This window comes from Vespa mandarinia, chromosome 3, assembly GCF_050613455.1.
Source record: "Vespa mandarinia isolate Hongniang chromosome 3, ASM5061345v1, whole genome shotgun sequence".
NCBI classification, from domain to species: domain Eukaryota; kingdom Metazoa; phylum Arthropoda; class Insecta; order Hymenoptera; family Vespidae; genus Vespa; species Vespa mandarinia.
The window spans coordinates 292,095-317,157 of NC_140812.1; the positions used below are offsets into that span (position 1 = coordinate 292,095).

General features: G+C 34.4%; 3 pseudogenes; 2 read left to right on the forward strand and 1 right to left on the reverse strand.

Annotated features, from left to right (window-relative positions):
* The first annotated feature begins 2,723 nt into the window (after positions 1–2,723).
* Positions 2,724–3,910, forward strand: LOC146873090 (large subunit ribosomal RNA; annotated as a pseudogene).
* A 5,646-nt stretch (positions 3,911–9,556) lies between these two features.
* Positions 9,557–9,711, reverse strand: LOC146873091 (5.8S ribosomal RNA; annotated as a pseudogene).
* A 13,643-nt stretch (positions 9,712–23,354) lies between these two features.
* LOC146873092 (uncharacterized) lies at positions 23,355–24,731 on the forward strand (annotated as a pseudogene).
* The last annotated feature ends 332 nt before the right edge of the window (positions 24,732–25,063 follow it).

Sequence of the window (25,063 nt, forward strand, 5' to 3'; positions counted from 1 at the left end):
TGAACGACCTATTCTCCGAGCGCACTCTCATCCTTGCCGAAACAAAGCTGGAGAGAGGTAGTTTAGGGTCTGCTTCAAAGGTAAAAATATGGGCTTAAGCGCTCACAAGGGTTCTTCAGTCAACGTGTTCCGAATCAATGCCTTGCAAAAAGACATACCGAAAATCCAATCCTTGGTGGTCAATGGCGTTGACGAATCAGAAAAGGCGCACGTATCAACGGGGGAAAAAACGGTCAGGTACACCTTTGCTTAATGCAAAAATACCGCTCTTCTTTGCAGACCTACAGCAAGGAGGTTCGACTGGCCAAACTAGTTAGTTGGAGAAACTTCGTAATCACACACGGTAACTCGGAGCATTGGGGCTTTATATACAAGCAACAGACGAACAAATTTCGAGTCAAAAGAGTTACCAACGCCCTTAAACGGGATGGCGCTAAAACAACGAACTCAGAAAAAATTAGCATACTTCTGAATTCGCATGTACCGGACGACTGCGTATCTGAGCATATACCAGAACAATGGGTGTGAGGAATAAGTCGAAACAGCAAATGCCCCCCTTTTACGGAAAAAGAGGTAACTTACATAATAAGTCCCTTAAAAATGGTAAAGCCTCGGAGCCAGACCTAATTGAAGTATGTGTACTTAAAAGAGCCTTTGCTGCTATCTCGAATCATTTCGTGGATATTTTTAATGGATGCCTCTGTTGAGACACCTTCCCTTTTATATGGAAGAAAGGCTTCTTATGAGTACTCCTGAAAGTAGAAGATAAAAACGCGGAAGACCCTAGATCGTATCGATCGATATGCTTTCTCTCCGTGATAAGAAAATTATTGGAAAGGTTGCTGAAGCTACACTTCGCTAAAACCTCTCTCGAGCCGGGCAAAATCTCGGATAGATAGTTTAGCTTCGTCTAGGACGCTCTATAGAAGATGCAATAATTGAAATGCGTCAAATTGTTTCTGCCTCCTCACGGAGATATATCATCGCATTATTATTTGACATCTCAGTAATCTTCGATAATGTATGGTGGCCTTTAGTCCTCAAGGTACTTTAGAAATGACTGCCCGAGGAATATATTCGGTGTTAAGGCTAGCTATTTCAAAGGCCATAAGGTTAAAATTACTCTGGAAGAGCATGAAATTTCGAAGCAGACCTCGAGAGGGTGCTTTCAAAGATCAGTTCTTGGACCTTCTTGCTGGAACCTCATGTTCAACCAGCTCCTTAGGATACTCGAAGATTCGGCAGAAGTCAACGTAATCGCATACATGTACGACGTGTTAATCGTGATAGACGGGACTCAAGGAAGGAACTCGAAGGGAAAGGGAACCGCACGGTAAATAGCATCACCGATCGTCAGCTAAGCTATCTATATCTGAGCGTAAAACAGAAGTGATCGTCCTAAAAAGCAACTGACTGAAACTCATCGGTAGGATAACGCCCTGAAAAGAAACGGAAAACTGTTAAGAAAACGGATCGATCCAGTAAGCCAGTACCATTAGTAGGCTACTACCATTAGAATAGGGAATAATAATATCAAATTTAAAAGCTCAATAAGATGTCTTGAGATGCATTTCGATAAATGTATGAGAGTTACGACACATTGTCGTTAACTGAACGACAAGGTCGGACCACTGTTTGCGAAGTTAGATATATTAGCGGATAGGAAATGGGGACTTCGTCATGACGCTCTCCGAACGGTCTATCATGGATGTTCACACCGACGATTACGTATGCTATAACAGAATGGTCCACAGCCTCAACGGAGTTCCTATATGTCATCGCAGGCGAACCTCCGATTGACCTCCAATTACACAAGCATAAGGAACTGTACAAATTAAAAAAGAAATGGAATCCCGAGACAACGAATTGCGATGAGTCATGCCAGGAGAATAAACGCGTATTTAAAAATTTAGTCGAGTTTGTAGTGCTTTGGCAATCGAGATGGAAGAAATTACGAAAAGGTAGGTCGACATTTGCTTTTTTCCCTAGCGTCAGGAAAAGAATGGATACCCATTTCGTCTCTCCAAATCACTACTCCACATAAATTCTCACGGGGCACGGCGATTTCAAAGCCAAACTCATATTGTTGAATCACGGCATGGATAGGACACGCGAATATGATGAAGAGGACATGGTTTCGCATCATATTATTGAATGTCCGATTTTCGAAAGCCAAAGAGTCGATCTAGAGGAGATTCTCGACGAAAGGAAATGGCCGAAGGCAGCAAGACATTTTATTTCTTCGGCTGAAACTTTTCCCTCTTCGCTGAATTCTACGAGAAAACCCTCTTCATTAAGTTTAACTAGTTCATAAATCCTGTTCAAAAAAATTGTTGGAGTTCAGGTGATGAGAATGAGTGTCTGTAACTTTCTCAGGTTAACTCACTCTCGAACAGGGTAGGCTCGAAGAGGCTCGTGCATCTCCCTTTTTTTTCTTTTACATCACTCTCCATATAATCCACTGCTACCTTATTCTACCACATCATCCTATCCTACGGAACGAGTGTCAGGGATCGTGACACTGTGAATGGGCCTCCCTGTGGTTTTCCGTGAGCACTGCTAGAATCATCATGATGAATCTTTGCGTGGATATTAATCGTGACTAAAACGCTCACCCTACCTCGCCGGCAGAAGTTTTGGGCTTTTCTGGGTCTGCTTACTCGGTAATGGTGGCTGCGGACAGTAGATAATTCTGTAGCGTATGCCTGAATGGGCGAAGTAGCATAGATGCAGGCATCTTACGTGTGTCCACCTTCACACTATTATGGTTCCTATCTACTTTCTAGCGAAACCACTGCCAAGGGAACGGGCTTCGAAAAATTAGCGGAGAAAGAAAACCCTGTTGAGCTTTACTCTAGTCTGGCACTGTAAGGAGATATGAGAGATGTAGCATAAGTGGGCAACATCGCTGGTAAAATATCATTACTTTGATTGTTTCTTTACTTATTCGGTTAGGCAGAATGCGGGCTTCAAGCCTTTGCGTTTGATTGCCACGGTGTTCTAGAGCCAAGTATGTAAAAATAACGTGAGACTCACCGTCAATACTCCCGCATGATCCGAAGACACTGCTAAGCGGGGAGTTTGACAGGGACGATACATCAGTCAAAGAATAACGTAGGTGTCTTAAGGCTAGCTCAGCGAGAAACCTCGCTTAGAGCAAAATGGCAAAAGCCGGTTTGATTTCGACGTTTAGTACGCATAAAGATTGCGAAAGCACGGCAAATCGATGCTTTTGGGTTGAAAAGTTTTCAGCAAAAGATGTCAGAAAAATTATCACAGGGATAACTGTCTTGTGGCGGCGAAGCGTTCATAGCGATATCGCTTTTTGATACTTCGATGTCGACTCTTCCTATCATTGGAAAGCAGAATTCACCAAGTGTCGGATTGTTCACCCGCCAATAGGAAACGCGAGCTGGGTTTAGACCGTCGTGAGACAGGTTAGTTTTATCCTACTGATGACCAAATTCCTACTAAACTAGTCGTTGCGATAGTAATCCTGCTCAGTAAGAGAACCGCAGATTTAAACGTTCGTTCTCGCACTCGGTCAAGCGGCTGGTGATGCGAAGCTACTATCCGTGGGATTATGTCTAAACACCTCTAAGACCGTATCCTTTCTAGTCAAAGAAGGCAACGATATCTCTAGGAATCTCGTGAGTCGAAAGATTCAAAACAATGTGACACTACTAGGTGATTGGTCCTTGGGCCGGTCATTGCATGAGCCCAGTTTGCCGTACAGGACTTTCGACCGTCGCTGTAACAAGCGACGGTACATTCTCTAACGGTCAATCTTGAGTCTCACAGTTCGCTCGAGACTCGGAATCGTCTATAAACGACTTAGGTACCTGGCGTGTTATACTCGATAGTTATCACGCTACGATCTGTTGAGATTCAAGCCTTGGCTTGGAAATTCGTCTTGCCGAATAGACGAGATCCCGCGGTATACATATATGCAATATAAATATATATAATATTTCTATATATAAAAGATACGGTGAAAATGCTCGTTTCGAAATATGAACGTAATGCGACTACGATACTTAGAAAACATATCATAAAACAAATCATAAAACAAATCATGTTGTGCCACAGTTCAGAAAATGTTAGCAAACTACTCAACTGTTACATAAGAATCAAGTCTCGTTTTTTACAGATTCGAGGTTTACGAAATCATTTCTTTACGTTATACGCCTCTTCTCCAGTATACGAATGATCTTTCTTTCCTTTTCTGTATTAATTACAAAAGAATGAAGTTCTTTTGAGCAATCAAAAATAATTCAATACCGCTTCTAGGTTACTCTTTTTCCGTTGGCGAGACGTCTCTGTCCTTGTACGCGATAAATACACGTATCTTATTACTTTTACTCTTCTTTTGGTAGAGATCTTTTTTCTATCTCTGGTAAAGACGATGAAAAAGAATTCATTGAAACATCTTCGTAAAAGATAAATAAAGAGGGCTTAATAGAAAGAGAAAAAAACGCAGGTAGTATATATATACGTATATTCGGAGATATTCGAGAAATAGCAATGGGACACGTCAGGAGCTACCCTATGATATGCCAGAGCTATCCTATGATGATGCCGGAGGAAGCCAAAGGCAAGGAAAAAAGAAAGAGAGTAGGTACTACGGGGAATAATAATAACGTACCGAAGGCGAGAGAAGAGAGAACGAGAGGAGGAAGTTGAACGGGAAATGCGAGAGAGAGCAAGTGAGAGAGAAAGAGAGAGAGAGAGAGACAGAACTAGAATAGGAGCAAGCAGGGGGAGCCAGCATAGTAATAGAAAGAACGCTCCGAAACAAATAGCCGAGCGTTTCTGTTACTGTTGCTGCTGCTGCTACTGCTGCTGACTACAGAGCCAATCTACTCTACATGATATGCATTGTAAGAATGAGTGAGCCAGTGTATGAGAGAGCGAAAGAGAAAGAGAGAAAGAGAGTGAGAGAGGAGACGAAGGATTAGGGAGGAATAGCCCTTCGAAAAAAGTGTTTACATCTCGACAACCTGAATCAAAAAGCGCCGACAATCATTGAGAAATCTCTTTATCTTTTTCTCGAACTTTCATCATTTTTCTGTTTTATTTTTCTTTATTCTATAATATCAATACTTTTCGCAACAAGATGATTTTTTTCTATATGGCATGGGTGATTTTCAGAATCAATCTTTCACATCTTTACCAATTGACGAAAGGTTTTAAAAGACTAAATCTTGGATTAGGTGAGAAGACGGACGAGAGGAGGAGAGATGGTTTATGAAGAGAAAGAGAAAGAGAAGAAGAGAGTGATGTAAGTGAAAAGACTCGAAGAAAGAAGGTCCTTAAGTGCATTTCGACGGATCCATAGCTTCTAATTTTCTTCTTCTTTTTGAGCGACTTCCGCGGTACTCGCCTAGGAAAGAAGGATTTATTCGATGGACGCGCAGGATACGATGATCTTGAAAGAGTCTCTGAAGGTGGAAGAATAGGAGGCAGAGAGAGAGAGAGAGAGAGAGAGAGAGAGAGAGAGATTCGAAATCGCACTTTCAACCACCATTGAACTCGTTTCGTTTCCTCCTTATCAACCTTCTTCTCCTTTTCCTTCTTTCCTCCTCCTGCTTCTTCTTTTTGCTCTTCTTATTTCTTTTTTTCCCCCTTTTTGAATCTGCAAGTCCCGTTTCTTTTTCTGCCTTTCTTTCCTTCTCTCGATTCGACATATTCTCTTTAATTATAATATACAAGACTCCCTGTGACAAACTTTTGATTCCGTTGGAAAAGGTATATACGAACCATCATTTGTCTTTATCATTTTATATCATTTATCTTTTCTGTAAGAAGAAAAACAAAAAGAAAAAGAAAAATATATAAAGTAAGAGATTAGCTATGAAAAATGACGAGCATCATTCTTTCATGACTCCTTAGAGAAACGCTAATTTCTTCCTTATTTTTTTTGTCCCCTCCTCAACCCCACCCCTTCACCCGTCACATGTCCTATTGCAACCACAGCGAAATGTTAGTTAATTGATAATGGAACGCAAATGCAGCAGGACGATATCTCATCCGTTTAGCGTTATAAATTTCGTTATAGTATTATTACACTCCAAAATGCGCGCCTGCAATTCGCACCTTCGCGAGAGGAAAATCGCGCAATGAAATTGGCAGATGATAACACTAGAGAAGAAGATATAAATAATAATTCTTTATAATAATAAATAAATAGTAATAATTTTAATAAATTCGTAGCGATTTTTATATTAATTAAAGTGCGATTAATTCGCATTTTTATGAAACGTTATCAGAAACCGCGAAAGGGGTTTATTAATGCGCTAATTGCTCGCGTGCAAGAACGCGTTGGAAGGTATTTATTGACATGCAAATAAGGCCACAACGCGGCTCTCACGTTAAAGCCGTTGCTCTTTCCATGTGTGTACGATTTCTCACTCTCTCTCTTTCTCACACATACACACACACGCATACATATACACACACATACGCGCACATGAGCCCATGCACACATCCACACCCCTACCTAGGAATATATTCAGAAAATTAACTTACTCGCACGAGAGCTTGTACGATAGAAAGCAAAGTGGCTTGTTGGTCGAGTTACCGTACCGCTTACAATAGATTCTCATTACAAAAGAATCGCAATGTGTCGAAGAATAGCGCATGGGGGACATTCCACCCTTCTGACTTAATTGGCATCATTAAGAGTTTGCTTCGGCTAGAACGTCTCGGTATGACTTTCTTTGTCGATGTCGAAGTGTCACTACTTTGAAAGCTTGCCCGAAACTTTTGGAAGACTCGAAATTCGATAATAGCACAAAACGCAAGGGAGATCGTTGGAGAGAGATAGACAGGAGAAGTACACGTAAAGGAATACGAAATAAGAATAGAATTGAGAGAGAGAGAGAGAAAGAGAGAGAGAGAGAGAGAGGAAGATACAGATAGCATAGGAAGCTGAAGGATGGTGACGGTGCCATTCGTTTCTGTCTTTCCATAAATTAGATTTCTACCCACTTGTATTTCAGTGTAGTCAATAACTAAAAGCCTCGAAGCCAAGTTAGTAAATGCCATTTCCTTCGTTTTACGGTGGTATATTAGAGATATCTAGATAAATCTTCATTTCTGCTCGTCGCACTATCCCGTCGGTTCCACACTTTGTTGTTAACTCGCATATGCATGCGTACGCATAAACACATTTACCGTAGCATCGAACTATTACTGAAATGGTAAATCTCTTGGGTGTTTGCAAAACCCACGTATACCTATATATATTTATATACGCATAAACAGATACATATGCTCGTTCGTGTATGTACGTGTCATGGCACAGCCACTCTATTATCTCGAATATCAGAAAAGTTAAGTTTACACTTTGCTCTTTCACGTACATAAAGTGAATAAAATCGAGGCCTTTTGATGCAGAAACCCAAACATGGACGCATATATATAAGTCGTTGTTCTTTGACGTTTTACGTCGATTCTTCGTCTCTTTTCATATCTGGCTGGGAAAAAAATATGAAAAAAATAAAAGAAAATAAGAAAATAAAAAGAAAAAAGTTTTTTTACGTATCATACACGCACAAATATGTATTATGGTGCCCGCATCTCTTCAGCAATTTGCCACACGAATTATAATTCAAATTCGTTATATCCAATAATAATTTTGAAAGGAGAAAGAGGGAGAAGAAAGAAGAGAAAAAAATAAAGGGAAAGAGAGAGAGAGAGAGAGAGGAGGAGGATGAGAAGGAAAGAAATAGGGAAAGAGAGATAAATAGATAGAGAAATAGATATAATAATAAAGAGAGAGAGAGAGAAACGAAGGGGTAATAAAGCAATCCGCTAAATTCGTTTTTTCTACTCGGCTTGAAGGTATTGCAGCGTCATAATAAAAGTGCATTTCCATCTCCCCTTACAGACCAAGAATGAATGAATATTAGCAGGGAATTAATAATGCGGCCTTTCGATTAACAGGTTTAATTGGTTTTCTCATTGTATCTTTTATAAAATTTACGTAATTTGAAAAAGGATTTTGACCGCAACATGCTGTATATAAAAAATCCTATTCTTCCGTGATTACATTTAAAAGTTCATGTCCTCTTTCTTCCTCTCTCTCTCTCTCTCTCTCTCTCTCTTTCTCTCTCTCTCTCTCTCTCTTTCTCTCTCTCTCTCTCTCTCTTTCTCTCTCTTTCTCTTTCTCTCTCTCTCTCTCTTTTTCTCTCTCTCTCTCTCTTTTTCTCTCTCTCTCTATCTCAAATTCATAATACTGACACAGTTTATCTACCATCCAGTAAATCCGGTAACAAGAACAAATTTATTTTGATCGAAGCACATTTACGGCAGATGATTAATACACATTTATAAAGCAGTTTTCATATGCGAAACTACTACTGATCTGATACAATTAATTATTAATAATTAATATATAATAATTATCGTAATTAATTATATTTTCAATGATTGTTCTCTTCATATTATTAATGTTCTCAAATTAGTTATTGTATATTCGTTCGGTAATCCGTTACATGTTTCGCTCAATAGTTTCATTTTGCACTCATCGATATTTCGTCCTTTCAAATTTTACACGTTTATAAATTAAATAAATATTTATAAGTAAAAAAGAGAAATACATATACATATACATATATTAATTCATAAAATTTTGTTACTTAAAGGAATTTGGTTTTTTTTAAAGATATTATTCCGGTCGTTAGTTACTTATCGGTAATATCTCCATATAAAAGAATCAATACATTCAGATGACAATACAAACAATCTATGTATCCTTGGTTTTTCCTGAAGAAACGTACCCGTGTATGTAAAAAAGAAACGCATTTTGTTGCTATTATAATAAGTGATACAAAAATGCTGATACCTGGTATTTTTGTGGTACTAAGAAAACGATTGAAAATAAATTAAAGGTTTTTAAAGATACAGTTGAAAAAACACTCCATAGATTTTATGATCATTTCTAATCCTAGTAATTATATAGATAATGTAGATCCAAATGTATAATATTTATAGATTTTTTCCAAGAGTTCCAACAAAAAGACGCAACAAACTCAAACAAAAAAATTCGAGAACATGAGCAGGAGAATTCAAGCAAACATTCAAGGCACAACCGCGACGACGAAATATCGTCGCAAAAGAGCTAATGTTTCGATTCGATTGTTCGACACGCCTCGTCGTACGAATCTCACCTTTTCGAATCATGTCAAGCAGCAGTGGACGTTTGTCCGAAAATCTCTCCCGTCTTAATTGTTCGAATCCAGGGTAAAGGAAGCATACTTCGTGGACAAAATAAATCACCAGGTACACCACTCCTTTACAGTCGTTGGCGACCGCGAGCGAGAGATCGATGTGATATTCGATTGTGTAATAATATTTTACACCGTAAAGACACTACTGCGAATAACTTTGAGATCGCTTTCTTTATATGTTCAAATTTGCATTGTTATGATTCATTTAAGGCGAGGTCGACCCAAAAAACTCTCAACAGAATCTCTCTTGCAAACAAACAACCCAATATTCGCTCTACATCGCAGACCGAAGTCTCGAGCATAAATAGTGTCGTGTATTTAAACGACCCTCACCCAAGCGTGATCTTAGAATTGTATCCGTCCACAGCAATGTGTGTTCGAAATGTCGATGTTCATGTGTCCTGCAGTTCACAAATTGACGCGCAAATAGTTGCATTCCTCATCGACCCATGAGCCAAGTAATCCACCGTTCACGGTAATCATACATATTTGTACGTTCTCAAGCGCACATAAATTGCTCTGGTTTAAATGCAACAACTTCAAGCGAGCAAGCACTTTGTCCACGATTATAGAGAACACGGACGAAGACGACAGTATCAGACACAAGCTTTGGTGCTCCATGGGCAACCCCTCTCTCTATTTTTCTCCTTCGATGTCAACCCCTTTCTATCGAAGTCTCTCCTCTGATTTAATGATCTGACACACATATCTGTTACTTTCCCCTGGATACATCAGATTATCGGATACCTGAAAGAGTGCCTTTCGTTTATGTTCGAAAAGCCAGTAATCGGGGATAGTGATGACCAGGTCGTTTTTTTCTTATATGAGTCGAGAATTTCATGTTTCTCTGATATTACAGGCTAATTCTTCGTTGCTGTTCGTAATTTATCATCGCAAGCACGTTTTATTCTTGTTACTCTTTTCATTTTGCGTAAAGAGTATCCGTTTTCAGAGCAATCGAAAGAGATTTCAACTTTTCATGTTTTTTCAATTTGCGTATATATGTGAAGAGATGTAAAAGGTAACAAAATGATATCAGAAACCTCAAATCCGACAAAAACGTGACTTTATTCTTATGTAATGGTATCTGTTGAATCGTTTAGTAACATTTTCTAAAGTGTGACCAAACTTTCTTTGAAGTTATTTCGATTCTTACCTATCTGCGTCAATAATCGCACATTTCTCTGTTATTACACGCCATTTCTCTGCTGTTGTTCGTATGTATCCTAACCAACACGTTTTGCTCTCATTACTTTCCTATTCTGCGTCGATGGAATCAGTTTCTGGAGGAATTGGAAGAGATTTCATTATTTTAAGATCCGACGATGGACGTATATTGGAGAAGATACGTTAAACGTAACGAAATAGTTTCAAAAACCACGAATCTATATAAGCGATAATTGATTCTTATGTAATAAAGGCTGTTGTATAGTATTTTTTGTACTATGACACAACTTCTTTCGGTGTTATTCCAATTCTTACCTATCTGTTTCATGAATTACAACTTTCTCTGACATTACACGCTAATTCTCGGTTGCTTTTCATATCATATCCTCGCAAGTACCTTATATTCTTATCATTCTCTTTAATTTGCTTCGATAGAATACATATTAAAAATAATCGCTAAATATTTTAACATTTTAAGTTCCGATGATATCCGTACACTGGAGAATAAGCATAATACATAACAATTAATATCAAAAACTAAGTGACTAACTTGATATTAAAAACTACTTTAAAACGAGACTTGATTATTCTGTAATGTAATCTGCAGAATTGTTTAGTACTATTTTTTGAATAGTGCAACAACTTCTATAGGAGTCATTTCGATTCCAACCTACGTACCTCTAATATTACAAACGCATACATCTAATATTATAAAATAATTTTCCGTTGATGTTCGTATTGTATTCTCGCAAGTACGTTATATTCTTGTTTCTCTTTTTATTTTGATTCGATAGAATCCGCGTTTGAAGGAATCGGACGAAATTTCAATTTTTCATGTTCCGACAATGGCTATACACGGGAGAATAACGTAAGACATAACGGAGTGATATCAAAAACCACACATCCGTTTAAAACGAAAGTTGATTCTTATGTAATGCAGTATATTGAATCATTTGGTAACATTTTCTGTATTATGTCATACTTGCTTTTGTCACGTCTTCGTGTTTAGGTCAATCAGAACTTATAAAAGACATCTTAAAGAAGAGAAACCCTTATAAGCACGAATACGCGTGCGATACCATTTTCAAATTGTTTTTCCTCTATCTTTCCAATAAGAATAACCATTTGCAGCTTGTAGTTGATAAGTAATGTAGAATTATCTATAAAACACGTAGTAAAGTAATACGAGAAGACAAAGGAGAACAAAAAGGTGCAGGAATGCAAATACACCATACCTCTTCCATCCTTGGCAGCAGAGCGCGCCCAAGAGCCACTCGTACAGAGATAAAGCTGACCAAAGAAGTACATGCAGGAACAGTGTAACACAATGGCTTATCACCCTTGACGACAGGAAAACGCATGAGAACGGCTCGTGCAAAGAGGCGCGTATAGACGAGGCGCGTGCGCAATACGCACCTAAGCGACAAAACGTTGCAGGCAACCCCGCAGCAGAAAACATTTCATAGTCAGCACTTCATCGTCAGCACTTCATCGTTAGGACCTCATCATCTGCAGTCGTCTAAATAAAATCATCGCTGTTAGCCGCCTAAATCAGTTCCTTGCAATCACCTGATAACTTCAGTTCGTTGCAGTCAGTCGTTAAAATCACTTCGTTACAGTCAGTCGCTAAGCACAGTTCTTTACAATTAGCAGTTACGATACTTAAAACTTATAATCTTGTTATTCATTGTAAATTTCCATTACCGATTTTATACTAAATAAATCAATTCGTAAAAGAGAATAAAAGGGTGTCGAATACCAAGCATCGCTTCGCCCTATTATTTCTCAGCTATCGTTAACAATAAGGAACCAATTCAAGAGTCAGTAGCAAAATCAGGAACTCACGAAAGAAATATAGACGCGAGGTACGATATACGGAGCCTCTCTCTTTATTTTATCGAATAAGTAAGTTAAAGTAAATCTTTCCTGGCGCAATTTGACTGCTCTATTGTGAAGGAAAAAAAGGAAAAAAGAACCTCGTTCCCGTGTAAGATTCCGAAAGGATTGACCGAAAAAAAGGCGCATGATTAGATTGGTGTAATTGGGAGGCTGCAGGCACTTCAATTACTCTACAGTCATTCAAGACCCAACTGTTGATGTCAGTTAACTTTGGAGTTATTTCGATTCTTATTTATCTGTATCAAGAATCTTACTTTTTTCTGATATTACGTCAATCCTCCGTTGTTATTCGTATTGTATCCACTCAAGCGTGTCATATTCTTATTACCCTCTTTATTCTGCGTCAATAAAATTCATTTTCGGAGAAATCGTATGAGCTTTTAACTTTCATGCTCAGACGATGAGCGATTACGGGAGAATAAAAGTAAACCATAAAAAATAACCATAAAGAATAAACAATAAAGAAATAATTTCAAAAAACCCGAATCCGTTAAAAACGAGACTTGATTCTTATGTAATGCAGCCTGCTGAATTGGTTGGTAACATTTTGTGAACAATGGAACAGTATATATCGGAATTATTTCGATTCGTACATACCTGTGTCAAGAATCTTATTTATCTCTGATATTACGCCAATTCTCCATTCCTGTTCGTATTGTATCCTCGCAAACACCAACTAGATTGTAACATGCAAATGACGATACTAATTGTATTGTCAATGTAGTATTTGCATATTGGAGAAAAGTGCGATTGAAAAAAATATGAGTATGTTACCAATCGATTAAGCAGACTGAATTGCATAAGAACAGATGTTTGAAACGAATTAGAGGTTTTTAATATCCTTTCGATTCGTTTTATGCCTATTTTCGCATAAGTAGCCGTCGGCAACATACAAGAAGACATCTCGTGCGATTTCTATGAAACCGGTTTCTATCACCATAGATTAGCGAAATAAACAATATAACTTCCATATATATACATATATATATATATATATAAAACAATATAATAACCATATATATAACAATATAACTAAAAAATATAACTTCCATGCGAGAATACTATTCGAACAATAACGATGAATTTGCATAGTGTCGGAGAAATGTGCCATTCTGTACTTAAATATATAGGAATGAAAGTAACTCCAACAGAAGTTTTGACACAGTTATCAAAATGTTACCAATCGATTAGGCAGACTAAATTACATACGAAACAAATCATGTTTGAAAAGGTCTCGAAATATTTGATATTCTTTCGTTACTTTAAACGTCTATTCACGTCTAAGCAACTGTCGAGAAAAACACGAAAAGTTGACATCTCGTCCGAAATTTGTTTTTATCAACTTGACTTAACGAGAGTATAAAAAATATTATGTGCAAAAGAGAATACTATTCGTACAACAACCGGGAATTTGCGTAATGTCGAAGAAACGTACCATTCTATAGAATTAGATGTACAAGAATGGAAATAATATCGAAACAAGTTGTGATACAGTTTTGAAAATATTATCAATCGGTTCGACAAATTGAATTACATAAAAAATATGTCATGATTAAAACGGATTCGAAGTTTTTGATACCTTTTCGTTACTTTTTACGTTTATTCTCGCTTAAGCTTTCGTTGGCAAAGTACGAAATGTTCGTCCGATTTCTCCGAAATCTGTTTCTATCGATGCTGTTTAGCGAAAATAATAAGAATGAAACGTGCAATCGAGAATACTAATCAAACTGTAACGAAGAATTTGCATTGTGATGGAGAAACGTTCCTTTCTGCACTCAGATGAGTATGAAGGGATATAACTCGGATAGAAGTTGTGACACAGATATGAAAGCATTACCAATTGATTCAGCAGACTGAGTTACATAAGAAACAAGTAATTTTTTTAACGGATTTGATATTTTTTCGTTATGTTTTCTATAATCGCGTGAGTAGTCGTCAGGAAATACGAAAAGTTAAAATATCTTCCGATTATTCCAAAATCTATTTTTATCGACGCGGCTAAATGAAAGTATAAAGAATATACCGTGCAAGAGAAGATACTATTCGAACTGCAACGTAGAATTTACGTATTGTGGGAGAAACGTGCCATTCTGTACTTAGATAGGTAAGAATGGATATAGCTTAGGCAGAAGTGACAGTTATAAAAATGTTACAAACAGCTGTTGTTTGAAACAGCGTCGAGGTTTTTAATATTCTTTTCGTAAAGTTTTACGCATATTTCCGCGTAAACGGCCATCGGTGAAATATGGCAATTAATGTTTCATCAAATTCTACTGAAACATGTTTCTCTCGACACGGATTAACGATAGTGCTAAAATAATAACATGTATATAAAAATACTATTCGAACTGTATTTGAAAATCTGTATATTGTAAAAAAAAAGTGCTATTTTTTACTTAGATGGTTAAGAAAAGGAAAAACTTCGATAGAAATTGTCATACAGTTATGAAAACGTTACAAATCGATTCAAACCGTAATTTGTAAATTTTCGCTGAGGTGTAAGACGACGCATTGTCTTGGTGAAACAAAATCTTTTTTTTCTGCAAATGTAGCCATTTATTTGCAATTTCTACCTTCAACTTGTCAAATAATGATGCGTAGTATACTCCTGTAATGATTTTACCTTTTTGAAGATAATCAATTAAGATAACTCCAAAAACAGTTGCCATCACTTTCCCAGCCGAAAGAAAAAAGTTTTTGCTTTTTTTGAAGCCGATTCCCTCTTCGTAATCTACTGACTTATTTTTGTTTCTGAACTATAATGGTGTATCCAAGTTTCATCTACAGTAATTAATCGGCACCAAAATTCTGATTTATTGTACCTAAATTGCGCTAATAGAACGTTGGAAATGTTCATTTGAACACGTTTTTGGTCTAACGTGAACGAACGCGGCACCTAACGCGCGGAAAGCTTTCTCATGCCTAAATCTTGATTTAATAAGTGACAAACATGTTCTTTTGACATATTCATAGCCTCTGCGGTCTCTCTCACTTTAATTCGACGTTTGTCTAGCACTATTTGGAGAACTTGAGCGATGTTATCGTCAGTGGTTGCAGTTTTTGAACGTCCCGAACGTTCATCGTCCCACAAGCTGGTACGGCCACGTTTAAATTCAGCTGCCCAAAATTTCACGGTGATAAATAATAGTGCAGAGTCTCCGTACACAGCATCCAACTCATTTTCGATTTGCGTATGCGTATTGCCTTTCAAAAATAAATATTTAATGACAGCTCGATATTCGATTTTTTCAATTTACACAAAAACACATCGACTCACTCAAACGATTGTCAAATAACGCAATAACTGCGCATCCAAAATGGCTGAAATTTTGGTGAATACCTTTCACAAGATACACAAACACATTCCCTAGCTTTTGTTGACGAGTTCTGTCTTCTTCATGTTGAGATCAGAAAAAACCACCCTAATATATCCCTTTCTGTACTTAAATGGAAAAGAATCGAAATAATTCTAACAAAAGATGTGACACAGTTATGAAAATGTTACCAAACTATTCGGCAAACTGAATTACATAAAAAAAAAGTCTTGTTTGAGATGAATTCGAGGAATTTTATATTCTTTCGCAAGGTTTTAGGCATATTCAAACATAATAAGACCCTTTGGAAATCATGAAAATTTCAAATATTGTCTGATTCCTTCAAAACCTGTTTCTCTTGAAACGGATTAACGATAGTAACAAAAAAATAACGTGCATGCAAAAATATTATTAGAACTGCAATAGAAAATTTGTGTATTGTCGAGGAAAAGTGCTATTCTGTACTTAGATGAGTAAAAATGGATATAACTCCGACAGAAGTTGTACCACAGTTCTGGAAATGTTAACAAACTATACAACAGACAAAATTACATAAAAATAAGTTGTTTCAAACGTATTCGAAGTTTTTGTTAAGCAGGCGTATAATCTGAAGAAAGAATATCAAAAACCACAAATACATTTAAACTAAATTTCCTTCTTCTGTTATACAGTTTGCCAAATCGATTAGTCACATTTCCAGAACTGTGGCACATCTTTTATCGGAGTTAATTTAATTCTTTGTCCAGAATCGCACGTCTCTCAAACATTACATCAATTCTCCAATACAGTTCGAATAGTACGCTCGATATATTCAAGTTCGAATATATCCAAGATCGATATATTCTTGTTGTTTAAGCGCATCGTAAAATCTGGTTTCGGAGGAATCAGGCAATATTTCAACTTTTCATGTTTGTCTGACAACCGCGTACAGGAGAATAGGCGTAAAACCTGACATAAGGATAACAGAAACCTCAAATCCCTATTAAATAAGACTTGTTTCTTTTGTACTACAATCTGCTTTGTTGATTTGAATTGATTGGTATAATTTCCAAATCTATGTTACAAATTCTAAAGGAGTTATTTCCATTGTTACAAATGTAAATCTAGAATCGCATGTTTCTGCGTCATTACGCAAATTCTCCATTCCATTTCGAATAGTATCTTCACAAGCACGTAATATTCTTGTTACTCTGGTTAATCCGCATCATGAGAAACGGGTTTCGGAGGAAATGGACGACATTTGAATTTTCCTGTTTTGTTGACGGAGGCTTATGCGAGAATTGGCATAAAACTTTACGAAATAATAACAAAAACCTCGAATTCGCTTTAAACAAGATTTGTTCCTTATATTATTCAGAGTGCGTAATAGATTGGTAGCATTCCAGAACTATGTCATAACTTCTGCCGGAGTTATTTCCATTCTAATCTATTTAAATTCAAATCGGACGTTTCTCCGACATTACTTAAATTCTCTATTGAACTTCGAATAGTTCCCTCGTAAGCACGTTATATTCTTCTTATTCTCTTTAAGACACGTCGACAGATTCAGATTTCGTTAGAATCGAAAGAGAATTCAACATTTCGGGTTTTGTCAAGGAAGCTTACGAGTGGAATCTACATAAAACGTAACTAATGGATACAAAAAATCTTTAATCCGTTTCAAACCAAAGTTGTTTCTTATGTAATTCAATCTGTCGAATCGTTTGTTAACATTTTCAAAACTCTAGGACAACTTCTATAGGAATTACTTCCATTCAAACCTATCTAAGTTTAAAATCGCATTTTCCCATTGCTACGCCAATTCTCCGTTGAAGTTGGAATAGTAACCTCGCATGCACGTTATATATTTGTTGCACTCGTCAAGCCGCATCGATAGAATCATGTTACGGAAGAATCGGACAGGATTTCAACTTTGCGTGTTTCGTCGAAGGCCGTTTACGTCAGAATCAGGGTTGAACGTAACGAATGGATGTTAAAAACTTTGAATCCGTTTCAACCTAGACCTATTTCTTATGTAATTCGATCCACATAATCGATTGGTAAACAATAGCACAACTTCTGATGAAATTTTTTCGAATATTACCTATCGAAGTCTAAAGTCGCACCTTTTACCGACATTAAGCCAATTCTCGTTGCAGTTCGAATAGTATCCTCACAAACACGTTATACGAGTATTCTTCATACTCTCGTCAAGCCGCATTGATAGAATCAAGATTTGGAGAAATCGGAAAAGATTTCAACTGTTCGTGTTCTGTCGACGGCAGTTTAAGCGAGAAACGGCGTTAAACGTAACGAATGAGTATCCAAAGCTTCAAATCCGTTACAAACAAGACTTTTTTCTAATGTAATTTAGTCCGACCAATCGTTCGTTAATAGTTTCAGAACTGTAGCATGACTTCTGTCGAAATTATTTCCATTTTTACTATTTAAGTCCAGAATCACACATATCTCCGATATTACACAAATTTTCCATTGAAGATTGAATAGTATTCTCTCAAGCATATTATAAAAACAAAGATATTAAATGAAAAGATATTAAAAATCTCGAATCCATTTCAAAAAAGACTTGTTTATTATTTAAATCAACCCGTCTAATCGATTGGTAACATTATCAAAACTGTGGCACAAATGCTATTCGCATACATGATTCATATCTAAATGTTCAAATATTACCTATCTATTAAATTGACTGAATTATATAAGGAGTAACTCTTGGTTAAAACGGATTCGTCTTGTTGAAGATCTTTTCATTTCTCTTAATGTCTGTTTAACGTACGCGTCAAAACGCGTCGAGATCGTCAAAACGTGAAAAATTAAAATCTATTCCGATTCTTCCGAAACTGATTACTATTGACTTAACGAAAGTAACAAAAATATAGCGTTATTGCGAAGATATTACTTGGATCGCAACGGAAAACTGGCATGATTTCGCAAACAAGAGCAATTCTAAATGAAGCATTTAAGGATTGAAATAATTCCGTCCAAAGGTGTACCACAGCACTGAAAATATTATGAATCTTTTCAGCCAACCACAATACATAAAAATTAATTTATGGTGGAAACGGAATCACACACACAACCTTAACGAAATCTACATGCTACCTAAACCCGCGCGATTCTAGGAAAAGTCAAGGAAAATTGCAATAACTCCGTCAAAAATTGTGCTACGATTCTGAAAATATTACTAGTCTTCTCAGCGTACTGTAAAACATAAGAATAAAGTCTGTGTGGTTACAGATTATAAATGTCGTTTAGACATAACCCAAAAATAACAATAACACAACCAAGATTTACATTAATCCGAATTAATATCGCCTTAACTGCTTCAAAACTTGTGTTATTTTTCTGAATAGATTGTCAATCGATCCAACGGACCTCATTGCATAAGAATATAGTCTTTGTTGTTACAGATTTCAGATGTAAGCCAAACATAATCTGAACGAAACTTAGACTCAACACAGACGCAACCCAAATTCGCACCATCCTTCAACGAGTCGTTAAAGACTGCAACAGATCCGTCAGAAAACCTGTCACATTTCTGAAAATATTATTAAACGCTTCAGCGAGGTAGCTATGCATAAGAATACATTCTTTGCGAACACGAATTCCAAAGACAATCAATAATTAATTTTTCATTAAAAAAATGAAATAATTCAGATATATGAAAATATGACGTAAGAGTTATATGGGGTTATAGAAGATTAAAGAAAAAAGAGAACAATTACTCGTATTTATGTACGATATTATTTAGCGTGAATTCATAAATCTTTGATTTTAATTTCACTATTAAGGTGGAAGAGGGCCAGTCGGATAGGAAAATCGATCAATCGAAGGTCGATCGTGAACTCGATATACTAATACCTTGTTCTGATTTCTTACTCTCTAATTTTCATGAGGACACAACGATTCATCACATTGCCATACCTGAACCTAAAAGAATTTAATCAATCATTTAGAAAAGTAATAAAACCAATCGGAAATCAAATAAACGATCTTTCTTAAGGTTCTTCCTTTTTCAGTGATTAACTCTTTAAATCCTTATCTATACATATATAAACAAAAAATTATCGTTCAATTTGAGACAACTCAGACAAACGTAGAAATCTTGTAACAATTTTATACACTAACTTCTTAATTATCTTCTTGGCTCGAATTCCGCAAAATATGATGAAACAAATCGCGATAGTTCGATCACGTAGTTGTAATGTGCAATTTTCCTATATTTCCTTCTTTTAATTAAAATTCAGAAATCTTAATCAATAAAAAAATATTAAATCGATAAGAAAATTTTATATTTTAATCGATATTACATATAAAATATTATCTTTATTTAGACTATTCTTGAACACAATCATTTATATATCATACATACAGTGAATGTAGAAAGTATTCATACATTGATTTATTTAAAATGAGACTTCGTGAAATTGTAGTTTATTATGGGTGTTCGCTTACTTTAGTTTTTTAATGGTTTACGCCATCAAGAAGAACAAGCGTAATTCTTAATTGATTTTGACGAACAAGCTATTTTGTTAAGGTTTTCCCTGTAGGATTTTACTTCATATTATTACTATTACTATTACTACTACTATTACTATAATAATAATATATTATCTAATAATATAGTAATAAGAAGAAACAGAATAATATACTTATATTGAATATACTTATATACTTACACATCATGAAACATATGATGACGGTAATTTATGATAACAAAAGAAAGAAAAATGCATTATTTTACGTGGTGTTTGACGCGCGAACTCTCAACAAATCGTGTCCTTGATAATTTCAACACATCGATAAATACATCTAATACAAACGACATATGAAGAAAATTACGAGATGTTTCTTTTATTTTCTTCTGCTATCATTTCTCTTTATCTTACTACCTTATGATCGTTGTGTATTTATTCCACACTGTTTCTTACTCACGAAGCTAATTGTCTTTACTATTATAAAATGTACTAATATAAAATGTATTAAATAATATTTAGATGTATATAAATAATGTTTAAATACATTTTTATTATTATTATATTATATTATATTATATTAGTAGTAGTAATAGTAGTAGTAGTAGTAGTAATAGTAATAGTAGTAGTAGTAGTAGTAGTAATAGTAATAGTAGTAGTAGTAGTAGTAGTAATAGTAATAGTAATAGTATTATAGTAGTAGTAGTAATAGTAATAGTATTATAGTAGTAGTAGTAATAGTAATAGTATAATAGTAGTAGTAGTAATAGTAATAATATTATAGTAGTAGTAGTAATAGTAATAGTATTATAGTAGTAGTAGCAATAGTAATAGTATTATAGTAGTAGTAGTAATAGTAATAGTATTATAGTAGTAGTAGCAATAGTAATAGTATTATAGTAGTAGTAGTAATAGTAATAGTATTATAGTAGTAGTAGCAATAGTAATAGTATTATAGTAGTAGTAGTAATAGTAATAGTATTATAGTAGTAGTAATAATCGAAATAGTATAGTTGATTAGTCCTACAGGAGAAACCATATAAAAAAAAGCGCTGTAAATTCTACTTCATAGGTAATGTGGAAATCATGTTTTAATTAGTGTAGAACTCATGGTTTAATTTGTATTAAGATAATATAATATATAAGTATATTCATCAATTATTTTTAAGAAAATATTCGACAAAATTGCATACTATGCGCACACTAGTTGGTCGTCTTAAATCCGTGGCTTCTCTTTTTACAGCGTGAGTTAAAACTATATAAAAAATTACTATATAAAAATACTTTAAAAATAAAACAATAAACAAACAATATTTCAATCGTAAAATTTATAAATATTTATTAAATAAATATTTATATCAGGAAATAAATATTACTTAATATAAAAACAGAATGAGAAAAAACTGTATGATACATTTTTACAATTAAAAAAATAAAATTTTTTAAATCAGAAGATAATAAGGATGTAATTGATTCACTAAAACTTTATTACTGGATACTTAAAAAGAAAATTAAACAATGATTATAAACTTATCGATAGGAATAATTTACAAATGTACAATATAAAATAAAAATACAATATAAAAAAGATTGATGAAATATTCGGCCTCTCACGAACGATTCCTGAATAACGAATCTAGATTCTACTAATTGCTTATAAAATTTTACGTTTCTAGTATAAAAAATATGAAGGAAACTACACATTTCTCTAAAATTTAATATCAAAAACATTAAGATCCATTAGTATGCATCTTACGAATGCACACGTATTTCCTTATTTTTACCATCTGTCCAAAGCTTATTAAATTTCCTGAGTAAATTACTACAGTTTCTCTACATAAGCATTGCAAAATACGTTTTCTTATGTTTAGAATATATTAGAAAATTTGACCATCACTTTACGCACAGAACAATCAAACAATTTGTCTAATCCAAAGAACTAAAACACACATTCAAAATTGTAAATGAAAATCAATAATGGGATGAGGAGCTTCGTTTCTTTTATCGCAAATTTTAAAGAGCATCATTATACGAAACTTACTTTTCACTAAAAATATGGAAAAATATTTAAAATAGCCAACAATAAATCCAGGTGTAATTCTTGATCGATTTTGATAAAAAAAAAAGTCTCATTTTTCAAATGAAGATTTAAAAATGACTTTATCGAATTTTTGAAAAAAATCGTAAAAAATATTTTTTTGACAATAGTTTATGCATAAAAATAATGCTTTTTCAAAAATTTAAGAAAATCATCTTCTCATTTAAGCATGCATCATTAAAATGAGACCTTATTCATTAAAATCGGCCAAGAATTATACCTGGGCTCATTGTTGGGATAAATCATAATAAAACCGAAATGATGAACAGCCTTATCAATATTTAATTTTCGGCAACTTTATTGAAGACTAATAAAAAATATTAGAATAATTAATTTAAAAATCATAGTGATAAATCATTACTATGCATAGAAGATAGGAAAAAACAATTCATTTGTTAAATTGCTAAATTTAAACAAAAAATATTAAGTGTGATTCTTTTCTTTTATTTTATAAAAATGAAAACCTATGGAAAATGTATTCTAATGCCAACTAGGTTTCTAGTTTTGATAAATTATTCATTTTTAACACGTTGACTGCCGTGGGGGTCACCGGTGACCGACACTCGACTTGACTACAGCGCCATGGGGGCCACCGGTGACCGACGACGCGACCAATAGTGAGAATACATAATTAGGATAAACATCGATTCAATAAATTTTTTAAATAATACCATTGATTCCGTAATGATTTAAAGAAATTAATACCGTACAGAACACGTAATTATAATTTTATTAATACAAGGAAAATATACATATTATTTGTGCACATAACGATGAGTCACATTGAAACACGGTAGGCAAAGAAAAGGTGAACTAGGACAGTCGGCACAATATGTCGCCACTTTTTTAGTGCAATTCTTTGCTCTGATTCTTCCTAGCTGTTTTGAATTTTTTTCGTAGCACTCTTTACAAAATCGCCTTACATTTCGCATACTTCTCGGTTCCCTTTTAAATTCATGACGACGTTTTTTCTGTACGCAATTTCTTGAAGAAATGGAATCTTCATCATCAAAACACTTCACTAAATACATCGCTAACTTCATCCTAAAATCGAAGACTGAAATATTTTTTCGAGCTGCTTGTTTGTATAACACCATTGAATTTACAACACAAGTATTCTGCAAAAACTCTATTGCCAATTTTCTGTACTACTTTATAGTTTTTCGCAATGGTAAACTATAAGCAGTCATTTAATCAGACAAATCAACTGAAGATTTCCCTAAATTATAATCTACTACCATTTTTGGCTTCTCATACGAGCAAAATGGTATACAGCGCCTTGTGGGCCACCAGTGACCCCCACCATGAAAATTGCATAAGACACGTTTATACAACTCACCTTATCTGCTGTAAATAATATTTGAATATACTATGCATCGCATACTAAAAAATTTATGTTGGCGCCTTGCGCAAGTTACGTAAAATTCGCGCGACAGTCAACGTGTTAAAAGTATATCAATTTTATTACATATTTAATCGTATGCAGTTGCAGATGATTTAAGGAAAGATATGGAGGATGCAATTATAGGTGATCCTCTATAATCTTATTAAATTCAATCGTATACAATATTAGAGAGTTCCTTTTGATGGAATATTAATTACAGAACATATAGAATATAGGAAGGGAAAGGTATGTTTAATTAAAATTTATGAAGTCTTTATAATGTTTCATTAAAGTTATACATTTTTACAGAACTCGAACTGCGAATTTATATACGTTAATGAATTTCTCTATGACAATGATGATACAAATGAGTTAAGAAATGATGGAGATTATAAAAATATTACTATATTGACTATGGATCACGAGATATAAAACTATTAAGATTATAAAATTATAACATCTTTATAAAACTTCATCTTTAAATAAAATTCTTCTGATATATACATTATATATTTCGTAGTTTTTATTTCGCATTTCATGTTGCTTTATATTTCATATATAATACCTTATTATCAATTTTAGAAAGAAAAATGGTATTGGATCTTGGACCACAATTAAATACAGTTTTGTATGATATAAATACCAAGAAAAATTATTGTAATTTATGTAGTTGTGTGTAATGTAGCTCTGATAAATACAAAATGATATATATCTTGTGGGCATATATCTATACAGATGCTATTAAGATCATTGATATTGAAATGACTCAAGAATTTTGTAATATTCAATGTAACATTGTATATCAATATGAAATGAATAATAGAATTGAAATTTTACACAAAAAGATTGAAGATACTTCAGAAGTTGTAAGAACAAGTAATGTTGTCATGAATAATCCTTTGGAACTTTATTTACCTGACTGTACAAATAGAAATGTCGACATTTTTGAAAAGTAATTTAAAGAAGGAAACAATTCTTGTTGTATATCTAAATATTGAAACAATATTAACAGATTTACTACAAATAGTAGTAGTAATAAATAATTATTTAAAATCTCTTCCACATTAGTCAAATGATCAAGCGATTTTTTCTTTTTCATTTAAAACTATTCAAAGTGATAATGATAAATACGATAATATTGTATGCTATGAAATTGAATGAAATACATAAATATTTTAATATGCTTTGATCTAAGATCAAATTTCAATTGTAACTGATGTGTCATATATACTAATTGTGAAGGCATGTATATAAGTATAAAAATATGTAATATGTGTGCATTTTTTACGTGTCCATATATTAATTATGTTTTTGTAAGTAATTAGCAAATATGACAAATAAAAATGTGACAACCAGGAGCTAAATTAAGATTCAAATTATTTCTCTTTTCATTAGACAGTGTTACCTAATTCAAAACTAAATATTGTCAAACCGAGATAGAAATTGATTATGAAGCTTATATTCAAATCGTTAATCTCATTGGCTAGAAAATA